This window comes from Cebus imitator, unplaced genomic scaffold, assembly GCF_001604975.1.
Source record: "Cebus imitator isolate Cc_AM_T3 unplaced genomic scaffold, Cebus_imitator-1.0 Scaffold85, whole genome shotgun sequence".
Taxonomy (NCBI): Eukaryota; Metazoa; Chordata; class Mammalia; order Primates; family Cebidae; genus Cebus; species Cebus imitator.
In genome coordinates this window covers 4,365,957-4,374,024 of record NW_016107400.1, presented here as the reverse complement: position 1 = coordinate 4,374,024, position 8,068 = coordinate 4,365,957, and the positions used below count along the sequence as shown (strand labels likewise).

At 36.4% G+C, this 8,068-nt stretch overlaps 1 protein-coding gene and 1 pseudogene across 2 annotated transcripts in view; both read right to left on the bottom strand.

Moving 5' to 3' along the window:
* Positions 1–8,068, bottom strand: part of LOC108308392 (ATP-binding cassette sub-family A member 3-like) — a 154,478-nt gene that overhangs the window by 105,110 nt on the left and 41,300 nt on the right. The gene's annotated exons all lie outside the window — the stretch shown is intronic.
* LOC108308496 lies at positions 4,374–6,298 on the bottom strand (annotated as a pseudogene). Its single transcript, XR_001826933.2, has one exon. The product of XR_001826933.2 is annotated as an importin subunit alpha-1-like (transcript).

Genomic DNA, 8,068 nt, shown 5'->3' with positions numbered 1-8,068 from the left:
AAAAAAAAAAAAAAAAAAAAAGAAACCACAACCTTGCATAAAGGCCATTGCAGTCCTACACACAAAAAAAATGTTTATGTAAAGATGTCTGCCCAGCAACTGCCTATCTGACCTCAGATGGCATCACCCTTGTTACTAATCCTTGTAGCCAAAAATAATTGTCTGAAAAATCATACAATCCTAATTCTCCTCTAAAAATCTTTGTCTTTCTTTATTTCCCTGAATATATACACAATTTACTAAGGCACATGAATGCCCTATTCCCAAGTAAATGCCATTTTCTTTTAGAGAGCCTTTCTCTGTTATTTAGGTTGATATAAATGGTGTCAGAAGTATGATCAAAGTGAGCTGACTTCAGAAGAATCAGCAGCCCCCGGAATCAAATGTGGTACAAATGAGGACTTTACATGCTCTGTTTCCACGAGTTACCTTTTATGCCCTAGTGAACCTCTTCTCAGATTCTCAGACTCACTCACTTTGGTGAGTGGTTTATGACTTCATATGGGGTTTGTTTTGGTTGTAAGGCCACCGTAATAAAGAACCTTATCTCTCTCCTAGAACGATAAGACTTACTGTCTTATACAACAAGTCCTTTCTGTTATAAAGACAAGTACCCATCTGATTTGAATATCCTGGATTCTACATAATTTATTTCCTGTGTCTGAGGCATGTATTTCTGGTGAATTCACATGGTCTGCATGCCTAGTTTAAGATTTTTTTGCTCCACATGCCTGGGTTAAAGTTTTTGTGAACACTCTGATTTTGATTTCATTTTGGTTTGCTTATGTGCAACTATAAATGATTTGGCTCTTTCCTCTTGCTACCTTCTAAAAATATTCTCAGGGTAAGAAGACATTCTAAATGGCAGATGCAGATTCTAAAAGCCACTAGGATGGTCACTACCATCTAAAACATCAGTCTAAACTCCTGACATTTGCTGACAGAATTAATGGGATTGTCTTTGCTCTAAAGAGATTAATAAGAAACTAAATGGGATTCTCAAACATTAAGGAATGCCAGGTTTTCCGGGATTTGAGCCAGCATTAGGGGTCATTTTGGAGCACATTTTCAAACCAATAGGGAAATTATATTTAAAATTTCACAGCTGAAATGGTCATTTTCAAACTCTTTTAAAACTTCTAACTATAGAGTGGACATGTAGAGAGTCTTCTCAGTTCTCTATGATTTTTCCTGCCTACTCTGAATCTGCTGACTTTTCTACTGATGCTGAAATAAAACTCATTGCTCATTCCACTCAAGAATAAAAAAGTCTTAAAGGGCTTTAAAATTTGTGGCTTGACAAATTACAGTAACCTGAACATTTTTCAGAAATGTCAAATGCCTGGCTAGTAATCACTTATAGTGATGGAACAGTTACCTGAATAAGCTTACAAGAAAAATAACTAGATACATGTTCATGACAGTTAGGCTTCCAGATCAAACAAGTCAAAATCTTGACCTCAGGTCAACATTGTAAGGTATCTCTGTCCAACATAAACATTTTGCTTTGTCTACAAGGTAGGGTGAAAAACGCCACAGAAGAAATGTGCTCAAACGCTTCCCTACCTTCACTGATTAGTAAGCAAACCAGGCCAGCAAACAAAAAATGAGATTTGTTACTAAAAATGTAAGGCTACTTGGAGATTTTGCTTTTCTCATGCAATTTAGCCAGTCGGAGCTAAATGTAAGCTTTTGAATATTTAATCCTAAACTTATTTAAAATTGAAAAAAGAAAAAGTTGTGTTTTTTAATTTTTTTATTGCATTTTAGGTTTTGGGGTACATGTGAAGAACATGCAAGATTGTTGCATAGGTACACACATGGCATTGTGATTTGCTACCTTCCTCCCCATCACCTATATCTGGCATTTCTCCCCATGCTATCTCTCCCCATCTTCCCATCTCCCGCTGTCCCTCCCCTATTTCCCCTCTACAGACCCCAGTGTGTGATGCTCCCCTCCCTGCGTCCATGTGTTCTTATTGTTCAATACCTGCCTATGAGTGAGAACATGCGGTGTTTGATTTTCTGCTCTTGTGTCAGTTTGCTGAGAATGATAGTTTTCAGGTTCATCCATGTCCCTACAAAGGACACAAACTCAACGTTTTTGATGGCTGCATAATATTCCATGGTGTATATGTGCCACCTTTTCCCTGTCCAGTCTATCATTGATGGGCATTTGGGTTGGTTCCAGGTCTTTGCTACTGTAAACTGTGCTGCAGTGAACATTCGTGTGCATGTGTCCTTATAGTAGAACGATTTATAATCCTTTGGATATATACCCAGTAATAGGATTGCTGGGTCAAATGGAATTTCTATTTCTAGGTCCTTGAGGAATTGTCACACTGCCTTCCACAATGGTTGAACTAATTTACACTTCCACCAACAGTGTAAAAGTGTTCCTATTTCTGCACATCCTCTCCAGCATCTGTTGCCTCCAGATTTTTTAATGATCACCATTCTAACCGACGTGAGATGGTATCTCAATGTAGTTTGTTTGTTTTTTTAAAAATCAAACTGCTATGAAAGTTACTTTACCCAAAATTTTGGTCCACAGTCTTAATCAGAGAAAGTAGGTAGCAGAGAAAGTAAAGTTTAATCCTGTAAACAGGTCTTATTTTGTCAGAAATATAATTTGCATCTAACTCTGCTTTATAAATTTGTGAGTTTGTATTACTATCTCATGATTAAAATTCTAAAATAAAAGCTAAAGTATCTTTGTGTACATGTACGTGTGTGTTTAGGTGTGTTTCCACATATGTACATGTTTTACTTTATATGTTGTGTTTACATGTAAAGTCTGGCCAAAAATCCCTTAAGAAATTCTCTTCAAGTTCACTTAAAGGAACACTCACATAAAATATATAGTAATTAACTCAAATTCCTTTTAGTTCATGTGACTTATGTAAATCTTTAACAAATAAGCTGGTTTTAAAATCACTTGTAAAATAAAAATAGAAATGTCTTCAAAATCGTCAACATACATCTTGCCCATACATTTTTGCTTTTACTGCTGAAATAGTTTGTATCTTTCTCTGCTAGATGTTATAAGGTCATAAAACTATAAACCCAACTTAAAAACAGAATGATCTTTATGTAAGTCCTTGATAAGCAGGGCTAATTTAATGCTGCTGGTTCTATAAAAACATTTGAAATTTTTGTGTTATGAGCAAAATATCCATATATTTAACTTACAGTTTCTAACTTAGGTAAACACATGATATTCACAGGCTATAAAAGTGGTTAACAGGAAAATAGCTTAAAATGATGGCTAGCTTTGTCTAATATCTCAATTTTCATAAATTAGGTATAATATTAATAAATTTGACAACTATAAATGAGATAAACATTTATAAATAAACTTATGTGATTTAAAAATTTTAAATAGGTGTTATGTTAACTTAAGTGATACTCATTAAATGTTTGAGTCATTTCTAAATAAGACAAAAAATTAAAAATTGCTGAATATGTTTGTTGTGGGCTTCTTAAATTTTATAGAAACACTAAATAAATATATTTGGGTCTATTAATACAAAAAACTAAGTTATGGGGAAATATGCTTCAAAAATTATAAAATGATTCTTTTCTATAAAATACAGATATGTGACAGTTAGAAATTGCTTACTAGAAATTAAAGTTATTGAAAGTTAAAGTTCTATCAATATAGATAATTCTGTATATAGCATATAAAAAGATGTGTTTTTGATAAAAATTATAAGGCATAAAAATGTGTGTTATTGAGAAAAAATATAATTTTGCCTAATTCAGAGGTTATTTAAAGATTTTTTCAAAGAGTGAATTTAGGAAATACATAAAAATGAGACAGAAAGGAACCAGGAAGTGCAAGGGAGAGAGAGGAAAGTTATATTGAAGTTTTGATCTTTTCTTGCTAAAACTGCAAGAGGCTTTGATTTTTAATTCTAAAATCTATTTCTTTAATAACTATCTTCTAAACTGCAGATAGTTTTTATTTTTTGACATGTTTCTTCCTGAGATCCATTTAATTTGTCTAGTTTCAGGTCAGAAATGTTGTTTTCTTCATTGAGAATGGTGATTTCATTTCTAGGGGTAGGGTTTTTCTCCTGGAGCTTCCCTGATTCATCTCAAAAATTCAAAAATCTCAAAATTTCAACTTTTGCTGTATCCACTGCATATGATTTGGAAATCATATATCACTGCCCTCAACTATCATTCTCCCTTTGAAAATGTCTATCTTTTTGCTTGGCAGGGGTGATAATTCTCTCTTTAACTTTTTCATCATCTCCTGTAACTTTTGCTCCAGTTTTAACTTTGCTATTATGACCTGACACTGCAATGCTCTGTCCTGAAGGCCTAGAAAAGCAGTACTTTTTTTTTTTTTCAAAGGGTGAGTTTTAATGTTTATTTACAGGAGGCTGCAAGATATGAAATTCCACATAGAAATAAGAAACGTAGCCAGAGGACAAGCTTCATACAGTATGTACAGTTGGAACTGTTCAAGTATAGTTTCAGTGTAGAAATTGCTACAATAACAAACCACATTTAGAAAGAGTTCTTCGTAGAGAAACAGGAAGACAAAATACCAAACATAGTACACAACAGATTTATACCTCAGCTACATGATCTAAAAGTTAAAGGTCCCAAGAGTCCCATCCTGAACTTGGAAGGTATAGCCTTCTGAGGTACTTTCTGGCACAACACTTTGATCTTCCTCTTCCTCTACAGAGAAATACTTCTCAATAAAGTTTACTGAAGCCTTATACACAGACTCATTTTCATGGTTTTGCAGAGCTTCAATTTTGTCTAAGCCTCCACATTCTTCAATCATTATACAAAGTTTCTCAGTTTCACCTAGTTTCTCAGCAGCCTGAAAGATATTTGAAATGGTATCCAGGATAACCAGAATAATCTTGGCATCCTTTGCAGTTAAGAGGTTCATCAACAGTTCTATTACGCCACAGTGAACAAGGTACACAATCTGTTCAACTGTTCCACCACCGGTATGGTTGGTCACAGCCCATACAGCTTCCTTTTGTGTCTTAAAATCTGCCTTAGAAAGAACACTGACAAGGAATGGGACTAATCCATGATTCACAACTTGCTGTATCTGGTCCTGACGGCCAGCTGTGATGTTTGACATTGTCCATGTAGCTTCCTTCTGAATGTTAGTTTTGGGGTTGGTGAGCAGGCTGGGAAAGATGGCAAGCGCTCCTGCATCCATCACAACCTGAGTCTGTTCATCTGTACCAGTGACAATATTCCCTATGGCTCATAGTGCAGGAGTCACAATTGGCAATTCAGAAGCTCCTAGAAGCTTCACAAGTTGGGGCACAACTCCTGTTTTCATGACCACGTCAATTTGTTCGTTTGGACCATCAGTAAGGTAGGAAATAGCCCAGCAGGTATCTGCTAATACTTCTGGATCATCATGATGCAGGAGCCAAACTAAGGTAGGAAGAATCTGCTCAACAGCATCTAACGGGGGTGCAGGATTCTTGTTGCGGCAAAGATTTGAAAGTGTCCAGGTAAGATTATGTAAGTAACCACATGCCAAAGATGACATATCGGGAACTGCAAGAAGAGCCAAGAGTGGGTCAACTGCACTGTACTTAATAACCAAGTCTCGGAACACTGAGCCATCACCTGCAACGTTTCCTAGAGCCCATACAGCTTGTTCACTGATGTGAGCATGGGGAGATGCCAACAGAGAAATGAATGCTGGGATGGCACCTCCATCTACCACAGCCTTGATTTGTTCTGATGTCCCAGAAACAATGTTAGTGAGTGCCCAAGCAGATTCAAACTGAATGGGACTACAATCAGTTCTGCCCAAGAAGGACACAAATTTTGGAATCAATCCAGCCTGGATTATGTTGTCTATGGGGGGCTGTTTTTCTCTAGAAAGTAGTTTCCTGGCAGCTTGAGTAGCTTGGAGCTGATTTTCCACGTTGTTGCTGTTTATGCCTTTGACAATGTCATCAACAGACCAATTTACAGTGCCCTGGTTGTTGTGGTTTTCCTGCAGCGGAGAAGTAGCATCATCAGGAAATGAGCTTACATTTCTCCTCTTCAGCATCTGATCATCCTTCTTAGCTTTCCTCAGCTTCACATTGACTTCTATTCTGCGATGCCTCACTTCTGTACTGTCTTTTCCCTTGTTCTTGAATCTGTTAAGATGGGCAGCTGGTGTATGTGCATTCTCGTTGGTGGACATGGTTATGAGACAAAGGGAGAAAACTGCGAAGTGGGCCCGGGCTTCCACAGGAGGCGTAAGCGGGGATCCGCAGCTGTGGGGAGGCTGAGCTACAAGCGACCACCTTGGCTCAGCTCAAAGACTGTATGCAGCAGTACTTTCTTTTAGAATAACTTGATTCTAAACTCTTGGTTTTACTTGATATATCTGAATTTTTCCATGTAACGAGAAAATTTCTCATTATTTTACTAAGAGCCATGTATCCCCCTATTCAAGGTACCAGTTTGTTTAACATTTCTCCATGATATATATTCACAATCTTGGACATACTTCCTGTGTCTGATTAAATTCAGGTAACTCTTCATTAGGTTTGACTTCCAGGATACCTAACTAGTAACTAGGCTTCCGAAAAGGAAAAGCAATCACACTACAGAAGATTCTTCTTTATCTTTTTGGTAACTGGCTTAAAACACAATGATATTTTTTGTTTTATCAAGGTAATTTCCCATGTTATGAGTTTTTTTTGATTACTCAGGTTTGAAAGCATTAATTTTTTATACCTATATATAAATTTACTTAACTTTACTTAATTTACTTTACTAAATTTATAAACTTTGTTTAATTTTACTTTTTACAGTTTATTTTTAATTTTCATAGGTGCATAATAGTTGTATGTATTTATGGGGTGCATGTGATATTTTGATAGAAGCATACAGTGTATAATGATCAAAACTGGGTAACTGGAATATCCATCATCTCAAACATTTATTATCCCTTTGTATTGGGAAAAGTCCAGGCTGAGTGCGGTGGCTCATGCCCATAATCTCAACACCTTGGGAGGCCAACACAGGGGAATCACCTGAGGTCAGGAGATTGAGACCAACCTGGCCAACATGGTGAAACTTGGTCTCTACTAAAAATACAAAAATTAGCCGAGCATGGTGGTGGGTGCTTGTAATCCCAGCTGCTTGGGAGGCTGAGGCAGGATAATCGCTTGAACCAAGGAGGCAGAGGTTGCAGTGAGCCAAGATCATGCCACTGCACTCCAGCCTGGGTGACACAGTGAGACACTGTCTCAAAAAAAGACAAGTCTAAACCTTCTCTCTTATTTTGAAATATGCAGTAAATTATTGTTAACTGTAGTTGCCTTACTGTGCCACCAAACACTTTCTATCTAATTGCATTTTTGTACCCATCAAGAAACCCCCTTTTGTGTCCCCATCTGCACTACCCTTTCTAGGTTCTGGTCACCACCACTCTATTCACTACTTTTATGAAATGAATTATTTTTAGCTCCACATGTGAATGAGAACATGCAACACTTGTCCTTCTGTGTCTGGTTTACTTCACTTAACATAATGTCCCCAGTTCCATCCATGTTGCTGCAAATGACTTGATTTCATTCTTTTTAATGGCTGAATAATATTCCATTGTGTATATACACCACATTTTCTTTACCCATTCATCTGCTGATGGACACTTGGGTTGATTCCATATCTTGGCTAGTGTAAGGCATGCTATAATAAATATGAGAGTGCAGATACATCTTTGATATACTGACTTCCTTTATTTTGGATATATATCTAGCAGTGAGATTGCTGGATCATATGACAGTTCTATTTTTAGGTTTATGAGGAATGTCTATACTGTTTTCCAGCATGGCTGTACTAATTTACATTCCCACAGCAGTATACAAGGTTTCCCTTTCTCTGCATCTTCATCAGCATTTATTATTTTCTGTCTTTTTGATAATATTCATTTTAACTGGGTTGAGATAATATCTCTTTGTGATTTTGACTTGCATTTTCCTGATGATTAGTGGCATTGACAACTGTTTTGAGAAATGTCTATTTAGGTCTTTTGCCTATTTTTAAATTAAATTCTTTTTTTTTTTTTTTT